General features: G+C 39.2%; 1 protein-coding gene, 1 non-coding gene and 1 pseudogene across 2 annotated transcripts in view; all 3 read right to left on the bottom strand.

Annotated features, from left to right (window-relative positions):
• The window catches only part of KIF13B (kinesin family member 13B), a 267948-nt gene that overhangs the window by 203827 nt on the left and 51971 nt on the right, over nt 1-12150 (bottom strand). The gene's annotated exons all lie outside the window — the stretch shown is intronic.
• Nucleotides 4220-4909, bottom strand: LOC142454592 (mRNA turnover protein 4 homolog pseudogene; annotated as a pseudogene).
• LOC142455789 (U8 small nucleolar RNA) lies at nt 8759-8893 on the bottom strand. Its single transcript, XR_012785919.1, has one exon. It is a non-coding gene; the product is annotated as a U8 small nucleolar RNA (small nucleolar RNA).

The following is a 12150-nucleotide window of genomic DNA, read 5'->3' as shown; positions in this document are numbered from 1 at the left end:
TCAGGGTTGAATTGTTTAGCAAGACACTTTACGAAGTTCTGTCAAGTCTGCTAACAACAGGCATACTCCTCTGCTATAAGCCTCAACCCAAAAGCATTCAACAAAAGCTCATGGGTCAGCAACACAGCTCCCTAAATTAAGCGCCCAGAGGTACCTCACTCCAGTTAATCTCAGCCCAAAGGCACCCAACTCCATTTCTGTGGGTTAACGAGTCCAACTCCCCCAAATTGAGTGCCCAGAAACATTCTCTCTCAAAGCCAGTCTCTTGCACAAAAGCATTTAGCTTTACTTGCTCCGTGGGCTGGGAAAGCGGTCACTGTTCCATGCTCCTAGTTCTGCTGCTGCTCCTCTGATGGTATAGCTGTTTTCTGCATCCAGGAGCCTCACTATGCAGGAACCTCAGGTCCAGAAGACTCACTCCACTCCTGGCACTGCTGGTAAATTAGATCCCTCCTCCTGTTTCTCAAGGGCTCATTTTATACACAGCAGGATTCTCCTCCAGGGAATCCAGTTTGCAATTACTCACAGGTGAATCCTATCATTTTATTTCCCCCACCTTCTTACCTAAGCAATTTCGTGGGAGTTAGAGACTTTAGCTAGAAGAATCTTATTGAATAATTCACTGCCCCTACAGGTACTTGGAGGAGGTTGCAATGGAAGAGTCAAAACAAAATGTGTATGAACTGTTCAATCTAATAATATCTGCTATGCTTGAGCCCATTGTTGCAGCCACAGTATCAAACCACCTTGTTGAGTGCCTTCGTTTTCACTGCCCCTCCACTTTACCAAGTATGATGTCCTTCTCCTGGGATGGTTTCTCCTGCCAACATGTCCAAAGTATGTGAGATAAAGTCTCGCCATCCTTGATTCTCAAGAGCATTCTAGTTGTGCTTTTTCTAAGACAGACTTATTTAATCTAGATAGTCCATGGTACTTTCAATATTCACCAGCACGAAAATTAAAACATTTCCAAAAGAGGACCTGATGCAAAGGGCTTAAGTGGAGAGCAAATGCTTTGAGAATGATTGGTACAGGGAATGTATGGATGTGCTTTATACAATTGATGTATGTATATGTATGAATTGTGATAAGAGTTGTATGAGCCCCAATAAAATGTTAAAAAAAAACATTTCCATTGTTCTTTGGCCTTCCTTACTCAATGATGAACTTTCATATGCATCTGAGGCCTTGAAAATAGCATGGCTTGGGGCAGGGAATGTATGGATGTGCTTTATACAATTGATGTATGTATATGTATGGATGGTGATAAGAGTTGTATGAGTCCCTAATAAAATGTAAAAAAAAATGATTAGGGCAAAGAATGTATAGATGTGCTTTATACAATTGATGTATGTATATGTATGAATTGTGATAAGAGTTGTATGAGCCCCAATAAAATGTTAAAAAAAAACATTTCCATTGTTCTTTGGCCTTCCTTACTCAATGATGAACTTTCATATGCATCTGAGGCCTTGAAAATAGCATGGCTTGGGGCAGGGAATGTATGGATGTGCTTTATACAATTGATGTATGTATATGTATGGATGGTGATAAGAGTTGTATGAGTCCCTAATAAAATGTAAAAAAAGAAAAGAGGAGAAAAAAATGATTAGGGCAAAGACTGTACAGATGTGCTTTATACAACTGATGTATGTATATGTATGAACTGTGATAAGAATTGTATGAGCCCCTAATAAATTGTTAAAATTAAAAAAAAAAAGAAAATAGCATGGCTTGGATCAGGTGCACCTTAGTCCTCAAGTAGCATCCTTGCTTTTCAACATTCTAAAGAGGTGTTATACAGCAGATTTACCTAATGCAACTCATCTTTTAATCTCCTGACTACTGCTTCCATGAGCATTGATTATGGCTCCAAGCAAGACATAATCCTTCAATCTTTGCTCCATTTATCAGATGGTACCTATTGGTCCAGTTGTGAGGGTTTTGATCTTCTTTACATTGAGTTGTAATCCACACTACAGGTTACACTCATTGACCTTCAAGTGCTCCAAGTCCTACTCACCTTATTTTCATTTGTTGTCAACTACAACCTGAACCTACATATGAGCAATTGATGATCTTTTCCACAGTTTGATGATCTAGCATAGTTTTAGCTGCAGATACTGAGCTGTTCCACTGTCTCATCCTATAGATGTAGTCAATTTGATTTCTGTTTATTCCATCTGGAGTTCATGTGCATTTTCACATTGTGTTATTGAGAAAAGGTATTTGCAATGAAGAAGTAGTTCATCTTGCAAAATTCTATCATGCAATCTCCAGTTTTGCTTATCATCAAGACTTTATTTTCCAACTATAAGTCCTTCCTCTTGGCTTTCAACTTTTGCCTTTGCAATTGCCAATAATTATTATTGCATCTTCATTGCATGCTTGATCCGTTTCATATTGAAGGCATTGCTAGAATTGTTCTTCACTAGCTTCACTGATTGGTGCATATATTTGAATAATAATAGCCTATTAGTCCAATTTCTTTGCATGCATCTAGACATGATCCTATCACAGGCAGCACTGTACTTCAAGATAAACCTTGAAATGTCCTTTTAACAATGAATGCAGTATCATTCCTCTAGATTGGATCATACCCAGCACAGTAAGTCATATGATTGTTCTGGTTCAAAATGGCCAATACCAGTCTGTGTCAGCTCAGTAACACTCAGAATACCAACCTCTATGCATTCCATTTCATCTTTTAATGACTTCTAATTTTCCAAGTTTCATACTTTGTATATTACACGCTCTAATTGTTAACTGATGTTGGCTGCTGTTTCTTGTCATTTTAAGCAAATGTACATCCTGAAGGCTCAACTCCCATAGGCTTTATTCCATCTGCGACATTTTGGTAGACTCTAAGAAAGGAACTCTTCGTCAGTCATAGTTTGAGTGCCTTCCGACCTGGAACTTATCTTCTGGCACTATCTCTGACAATGTTCTGCTTCTATTCATGAAATATTTACTAACAATGTTCCGATGTTATCCATATGGTTTTCAGTGGCAACTTCTCCAAAGTGGATAGCCTATTCGTAATCTGTTCTTAGCCTGGAAACCCTGCTGAAACTTGTTCACTTTGGCTGATCCTGTTGGTATATGAAACATCAGTGATATAGGTTCCAGGATCAGAGAAACACACAGGCCACCAGAGTTAGAAAAACTGACAGACAAGTGGTGGATGGTTCATACAACAATTTTAATGCACTACCTTGGGGCCTTCACTTTTAGGTGGAATATTATTGGGGAGATTTTGAAATTTAGTGCCTTGCCTTCCATGGACCAGCTTTTATTCTGATGTTTTCTCTGAACTAGTCTGTCTTTATTAGCTGCTGTTGAGTTGGCCCACAAATCATGGTAATCATGCACAATGGATTAAAATTGCTTAGTCTTGCACCCTTCTCCATCCATGGTCAGTTGCATGTGTGTCCTTGTGATCCATAGAGTTTTCATTCAGAGAGTAACATAAGATATTTGCATCATCCTGCTACAACAATCCAAGACATTAGTCATGATATATTATTGAAATAGATCTTTCTCTGTTGGAATTTCAGGAAACCAAGGGGTAGTCGTTCTAGAATAGCACAAGGGATTAATATTGAATGATTTAAAATCAGGTAAGGTGTGAGTCAGGGTTGTATCCTTTCACCATACTTATGCATAATATATGCTGAGCAAATAATCTGAGAAGTTTATCTATATGAAAAAGAATGTGGCATCAGGATAAGAGAGAGGCTGATTAGCAGCCTATGGTATGCAAAAGACACAAACTTGCTTGCTGAAAGCCAGGTGCTAAAGTACTTACTGATGAAGATCAAACACTACTGCCTAATGAGAGGGGATACCCCAAAAAATCCAGCAAAAAGTTCAGCTGGGCAGAGCTTTTTTAGTATACATTTTTCCCACTAAGTGAGCATCCAGCAACTAACTCCAAGTTCGTGCACCAAGTGGAGTCGCCTGGAGAGATTCTCTCTGGTCACAGTGAATTTTCCATAAAAGCAGTTTCATTTGAACCTCTTGTTTTTATGATGGCCCATTTTTTTTCCTAATTAAGAGTTTCTTTTGCTGCCCACAGGGAGGAAGCCTGTAAATGAACTTTTATTCTTATATAAAAATACAGTCCTTTCCCGCTCTCGTTGCACAATAAATAGCTGCTCCCTCACAGGGTGGGTTTGGGGGCCGTCCTGCTGCTTGGGAGAGGCGTATGAGCACCCTGTTAGTCGTCATCACTGTCTTCTGCCGACTCTCCCACGCTCTCTGGCAGGTTGTGACCCATCTGCACAAACCTTCCAGACTGCATCCCACAAGTACTTGATGGTCGCCTTGAACTCAACCATCTCATAGCCAAAAAGCTTCAGGACGCGGGCCTGCTCAGGGTTCAACACGTCACCCTCCTTGCACACCTCGTAGTCATAGACAACAGTGTGACCACACCTTTCTTGAGGGTGGCGGGCAGGCCCAGCTGCCTCAGCTGCAGCTCCATGGGAACTGCTCCAGGAGCCCAGGATCCAGGCTCACAGTGAAGGCTGCTTTGTTACCAGCTCGGGCATAATCCATTTCAGTGAACTTGGTAAACCACTCATTGACTTCCTCCTTAGTGCTATTGGTGAAAAGAAGACCAACTTCACCTGACCTGGTGCAGATTATCTTTGAACTCATCAGAGGGACTTGGACCCAAGACCACCGTCATCACTTTGTTCTGGCTGTGTTTCTAGGTGTTCCAGATGTCCTTCAGCTTGCTGTTCCTCATGTTGGTCATGGAGAAGATGAAGAGGTCCTTGTACCTGTCCACACATTTCCGAAGCTCTTATATTAGGTTCTGTCTCCATTCCAAGCCTTTCTTAACAGTTTTGGTTAAGGAGACTTTTTTTGTTATGCTTGGATTTGGGCATCGCACTGATGCCATGTGGAGCAAAAGGGCTAAGATGGTCAATTTAAGAGAGCAGTGTCGAGATGTGAAATTTTGTTTCCTGCTCAGGAAAAATGCCACAGAAACTGTTGTGATACTGAACACAGTTTACAAGGTCAGCACTATGGGAAAAACTCAAGTGGTTCACTCATTTCAAAAATGGTGAAATGTTGATTGATAATAAACTCATTCTGGACTTCCATCAATTTCCCGAATTCACGAAAATGTCAATTCGTAGTGCATTTGGAGTTCATTCCACCAGGTCTGACTGTTAATCAAGCTTTCTATTTAGAGGTTCTGAAAAGATTGCGTAACAGTATGCAACAAAAAAGGCCTGATTTGTGGCAGGGGACTAGTTTTGCCACAACAATGCACCTGCTCACGCAGCCATCTCAGTGAGCCAGTTTTTAGCAAAAACAGCATGCCTCTCTTGCCCCATGCACCTTACTCACCTGACTTTGCTCCGTCAAACTTCTTTTTGTTTCTGCGAATGAAGAGGAACATGAAAGGATAGCGATTTGATGACATAGCAGGGGTAAAGAAGAAAATTAGGGCAGTGCTGTCAGTCATCTAAATAGTTGAGTTTGAAAAACTGTTTCCAAGAATGGAATCACAGATTTCGCAAATGTATTACCGTATGTACTCGAATATAAGCCGACCCAAATATAAGCCAAGGTACCTACTGTATATACTCGTATATAAGTCGAGTTTTTCAGAACAAAAAATACACAGGTCAGTGGTACCCCTGTGAGGACAGCGTCTATGATGACCTCATACTAGCTGAAGCTCTGCATTGGGATACGGATGATGATGAGGAATCCAGTTTTGAAGGATTTTAACTCTTTACACTTTAGCTTGGTTGCTGATGGAACTCAGGGAATAGTAGTACTCTTAAGGTATCATTGTTGATACCTTATTGTTTTTGTTGAACCTATTTTCCACTTACTGTGCTGGTTTACTAATATTAACTGACTTGTCCTTTTATTTATGTTTTTTATTTAAAATAAATATTTAAATACATTGCCCCACTGATGTCTCAATTTTTAGTAATTTTATTTTCATTTGTTTTGATTATTGAAACTCACCAATAGCTTCTGTATTTTCCACCCTAGGCTTATACTTGAGTCAATCAGTTTTTCTGGTTTCCCATGTAATAATTAGGTACCTCGGCTTATACTCAGTCAGCTTATATTTGAGTTTATACGGCAATTATTACCTGGGAAACCAGAAAAACTGATTGACTCGAGTATACGCCTAGGGTGAGAAATGCAGGATGTGAATTAACACAGAGACCAGAGGGGAGAGAAGCAGCGCAGCCATAGGCACAACCTTACCAGTTCAGCTGCCGGAGTAAGTGAATCACTACAGGTGCTTCTGTGAATTAGAGCCGTCCATGTCATAGGACGGCTCTGACTGGTTAGATGTGAGTAAACAAACATTCAAAGCCCTGCAGTGTCAGTGGGGCTTTGAATGAACAGCGGAGGAACAGCAATCACCCGCGAGATGTTACACTTCGCTGGGGTACCACTGACCCCTTTATAAGTCGAACCCCAGTTTTTCAGTACATTTTTTGTGCTGAAAAACTCAGCTTATACACGAGCATAATAGCAAGTGTAAGTGTAATAGCAAGTGTAATACGGTAAGTGTAATAGTAAGTACTTGGAAGGTGATAAGGTTGTTTTGTATAAAATTTAAATATTTAGCTTTCAGAAAAAATTCAGATTTTTCTTATATGGGGGTACCATATAAGAAAACAAAAATCCTCACAACTTGACCAATAAATAACACCATGATAAACTGAGAAAAGTTTGAAATAATCAAGGATTTCATTTACTTGGATCCATGTCCATATTCATGGAAACAGCAGTCAATAAATCAAATGATAGATTCCATTAGGCAAATCTGCTGTAAAGACCTTTTTAAAGTCTAAAGGTAAAGATGTCAACTTGGAGACTAAGGTACACCTGCCCCACGCCACGTCACTTCATACATATGCAAAAGCTGAACAATGAATAAGGAAGAACACAGAAGACTTGATTCATTTGAATTATGGTGTTGGTGAAGAGTATGCATAAATCATGGACTGCCAGGAGAACAAACATATCTGTCTTGGAGAAAGCACAGCCAGAATACTTTTTAGAAAGCTGTATGTGACTTTCTCTTATGTACTTTGGACATGTTATCAGATGGGACCACTCAGTGAAAAAGAGGAAGACTCTCCTGAAAAGGATTGACACAGTGGCTACAATGGTGGACTCAACCATACAATAATTGTGCAGATGTCGCCCAACAAGGCAGTGTTTTGTTACATCATATAGGAAGGGTCTCTATGTGTTGGATAGCACCTAACAACAATACCCTTTTCTTGCCAACCCAATTCCCCAAGGAGAAAGTTCTAGGAAATACTGTTAGAGAAAACAAATTCACAAGATAGACTGCCACACTGGCAGCAACAACGGACATAAACATAGAAGCAATTATGAGAATAATAACCACCAATGCTTGCTTTTGTTGTACACAAGGTCACTATGAGCCAAAACCAACTCTAGTGCACCTAAGAACAGCAGCAGCAGCACTTATCATGTGCCAGGCACCGTCCGAATCTTGATAGCAAAACTGTGAAGTAGGCTCCCTTAGCTACTGTTTACAGATACAGACCGTGAAGCATACGGGAGGTTAGGATAGTTCCGACATCACATACTAAGGGGTGAAACTGGGATTCAAAACCAGGTAATGTGATTCCAGAACCCAGTCTATTTACCACTGTATTTTCTTACTTCTCATTTTACCGCTGTTACTGATAAAGCTGTTTGTAGAAACTGACTTTGGGTTTGCTTGCCAAGTGGATTTTCTTATTACCTCATCCCTGATTATATAGACTTGCTCAGTCCCAGGCAAGCTGGCCAGTCCCAGGCTGCCCTTGCAACACTGAGGTGGCCATCTGTGGAGCCAGTTCTTTCTAGTGAACACCACTGATTTGATAATTCACTCTTCCGGTTCTGAGTAGGATGGGGTGTTGGGGTGGGGTATTTCGAGTAAGAATTCTCTCCTTAATATTTCTAGTTTTGTTTAAAAGAAAGACTTTTTTTTGAGTACATAAGAAAGGAAGGTTGGGCTTCCACATAGTCCAGAGGATTTAAAGTAAGAATCTGAAGACCACTTCGCTTCAGCTCTGTACCTCTGTAGAGTCCCTAAATTTTAGCCTTCTTTCCTTTGTCTCCCAGTTTATTTGAAGGCAAAGGAAAAAGTGAATATGTAAGCAATTATGAAATCCTCAAATCAGATCATTTGAGCAAGCATCCTCTCCTCGTAGTTTTCTGAAGTAAGCAGTCTTTTAGTTAGTTCTCCCACATTGTTTACCAGAGGCAAACAAAAAGAAAGAGCCAACATATTAAAGGAGAAAAGTATCATTTCAGAATGTAAAACCTGGGTTTGAATCCCGGCTTTCTCCTGAACAAGTTATTCACCCTTGCTGATTGCTTGACTGCTCTATGAAATAGGACAGACCTGTCATGTAGGACTGGTATGAGGATTAGAGTTAAAGGATGTGAGGTATTGTCATTTACCAGTAACAAAAGGTAACTTCTATTATTAACAAAGGAAGAAAAATGCAGATTTGGTGACTGCTTACAGCATAACTGATCAACTTTTAAAAAGCATGTAGGCAGTATTTTAGGCAAGTCTAACTATAACACTGCTGAGAAACTGGTTAAAAGGTAGGTGTTTCTCTGCTACTCTGCAAGAACACTCATGTAGAAGGGGGAGTATACAAAACTAATTTGCAAGCATGCTTCTTATCTTTAGGAGTACCTATGTTATATTCAAACAGTTTTTTTCTTTTTTTAAATCAGTCAGGAGCAAACAGGATGTTGCGAGTCCTGCTCACAAGGAGACGCTAATCACGTATCATGAGAGCTCCTATCATCATTTTATCTCTGTTCTCCAAGAGAAGGAACAGGTAAGGATTAACCTTAATTTTAAATTAAAATTCATATCTTCATTTACTTAATATTTCTGAACTTCTAAATTCAAATTTTAAATTATGAGGCACTTTTTAAATTCCTGTGTATATATATCCTCTAGGATATTTTTTAGTTTAGTTGAAGAGTAATTCAAATCAGAAAGCCTATTATTTTTTCAATGGTTGATTAAAGTCTTAAGATATGATATAATCAGATGATTTAGGCTTTTCTATTTGATTGTTTTCCTTTTCCTCCCTAGGACATTTCCCATACCTGTCCTCTTTCCCCCTCTAAGCATTGCAAGAATTTTGCTTGAGGGTTAGCTAGGTTAGAAAAGTCTGTCCTACCAGTATCCTTATCACCTCCCTTTGCCACTCCCCTTACATCCTCTACCCAACCTATCCTTGGAGATCAATATACTTCCTGGAGATTAGTTTACTTACTCCAGAAACAAGGCTTCATAAACCAAGGAAGGAGTGAAAGAAAAACAGTAAAAATTAAGGAAGAGCCATTATACAAAGTTAACTTAAGCAACCTGGTGCTGGAAAGCAAATGCAATATTGATCATAAGACCTACACATTTTTTATTTTGTTCCTTCAGCAGGGCCAATCCACTCAATGGTAATGAGTTTCTGAGCCATGGAATTGATTCTGATTCTCAGAGCTGTTTTCCAAAACCATATATCTTTGTGGTAGTAGACAGTCTCATATTTTTCACCAGGAGTAGATGGTAGGTTTGAACCACTGACCTTGTGGTTAGCAATTTAATGCCTAACCAACAGAGCCACTAGGGTAAATATACCTTCTGTCTTCGTTTGAATCCCTATTCCATTATGTATTGACCCTGAGCAAGTTACTTTATCTTTTTGAGTCTCAGTTTCCCCATTGTTTATGATTGTTGTACGGATTATAAACTCCTGATGTACCAGATCACTACAGTCAGAACTGACTCAATGGCGGTGAGCTAGGTTCTAGATTTGGTACCTAAGTTTGTCTAGCTCCCAAGCCATGGTTTGTTTATTCACCACGCTACACTGTGCATACTCTCATGCATGTTCTCTCTCCCCTGCCTCCTTTCCTCCCTCGCTCCCTCCCTCTGTACCCACCTCATGGAATCAATTCAAACTCATTTTTGACCTTATAAGACTGAGCAGAACTACTCATGTGGGTTTCCAAGACTTTAAATTTTTAGGGGAGTAGAAAGGCTCATCTTTCTTCTGAGAAGTGACTGATAGTTTCAACCATTTGGTTAGCAGCCAAACACATAACCTACTCTATCACCAGAATAGGTAGATAGTAATCCTCCTTTAACAGTTGAAGTAGTGGTATGGTTTGACGAGGTTAAATGACTCTGTATGCTTACAAAGGTAATGCAAAGCAGAATAGAAATTAGAATCAATGTTTTCAAACTGCAAATGCAATCTACTTTTCTTTATATTGTTGTGCCTTGAAGACAGTATCTTAAAATTATCTATTTCTTTATCTCATCAAATAAATTGTGACCTTCTTGAGGACTCAGATGCTATAACTATGATGCCATCTGTTATAGGTATTTAAATTGCTATAAACTTGAAGCTTAAAGGAACAGAAATTACTTTATCACAATGCTTCAGGTGTGCATGTTGAGTCACCTTATGTAAATGTTGTTTTTCAAATATAATTTACTAAAATAGCTTATACAGACTGAACTTGGTAAAAAAAATAGTTGGCTTGATTTTCAAATGGGCAGTTTTGCACATATGGTTGATAAAACAAGTATTGAATGTGAAATTAAATATTACTTGTGAGCCACCAGTTCTACTTTTAGACATCCAAGGAAAATAAACATCTAAACAAAGACCTCAAAGAAGAACGAATGTGGTTGACAAGGCAAAGGGAGTGAAGGAAAGAACAGATAGGAAGAAATTGCACAGAATCTGTATGAATGAGAATAAGGAAGAGCTCTAGGTTTGGCCAGGTGTTCGTCAAAACTTTTAATAGCCTAACAACATGAATAGAAACTACCTTGTGAGATTTTTCTGTTCTATAAAATGAAGTATAAACCCATTTTTAGAAGAAACACACATTAGAAAAATAGATCAAAACTGCAATGAATTACTACTCCACATCCATGTCAATGGCTTATAACAACAACAATTTAAACTGTACCCAGCTATTAAGGCAATCAGAAAGATTAGAGATTTTCTAGAAAGTTTCCAACTTAAGAAACTACGACAGCTTTGCTCATTCAACTTAACGGCAATGAGATGGGTACTGTGTGGCTTAAGCAAATCATTTATCAATTCTAAGTGCTTGTTAAAGATAGTATAAATCTTTAGGCTTGATAACTTTTAAAACATGTTGTCAAACATTTGAAAGGCTACCATATGAGTTAAATTTGTTACTTTTATAAAATTTATATATGTATATACTTTCAAAAATCAAGGCTAATATAATAATAAATAATAGCTCTCCCTCTCAAAAAAGCATACTGTATTCATCAGATCTATCACTCGCTTATAATAAATGCCAGCATTTGATGGGGTTTTTTTCTAATACCATTTTGCCCTATATCAATATTTATTATGGCTATATCCACTGATTCCCTCCTGAACCACTTTTATTTATTTATTTTAAAAAGCCTTTTATTGGGGATTCGTACAACTCTTATCACAATCCATACATACATACATCGTGTCAAGCACATTTGTACATTTGTTGCCCTCATCATTCTCGAACTTCTTAAACCTGTTTACTACGTGAAATACCACATCTGCCTTGAGACATTAGGAACCAGGTACTCCATGGATATGGAGTGAGATAAGAATATAACAAAAATTCCTGGCCCACCAGGCCGTGAAGATGATGTTCCTGAGTAGAGCAGCCAGTCCACAGAGAGGACAACATGGCTGGATCCACTATGAGGCATGACGCCCCTCACCGACCCATGGCCCTGCAGGGGACAGCACCGGAGACACAGTATGGGAATTTTGCCCGAACTGATCCCACCACACCGAGGCAAAGCACTGGAGGAATGCAGCGGAACAGCAAGGGAAAGGAGTGGCAAGGCCCCCAGAGAATGCTGAAGGTGGACTTTGGGGCCAGGGCGGTGCCCCAACAGACTGAACTGGAAAACACTCCTAAAGGCCAACAAATGATCCTTGAACTAACTACAAGCTTTTCTTTCTTGATGTGCTTTATTTTGTTCTTTGTCAGTGGTTTATTGTTGTTGTTTCGTTGTATACTATTGCTCTGTTTTCCTCTGTCTTGTTTTTGTGCATGTTATTATCTCCACGG

This window comes from Tenrec ecaudatus, chromosome 8 (genome assembly GCF_050624435.1).
Source record: "Tenrec ecaudatus isolate mTenEca1 chromosome 8, mTenEca1.hap1, whole genome shotgun sequence".
Taxonomy (NCBI): domain Eukaryota; kingdom Metazoa; phylum Chordata; class Mammalia; order Afrosoricida; family Tenrecidae; genus Tenrec; species Tenrec ecaudatus.
This window is presented reverse-complemented; position numbering and strand designations above follow the sequence as displayed.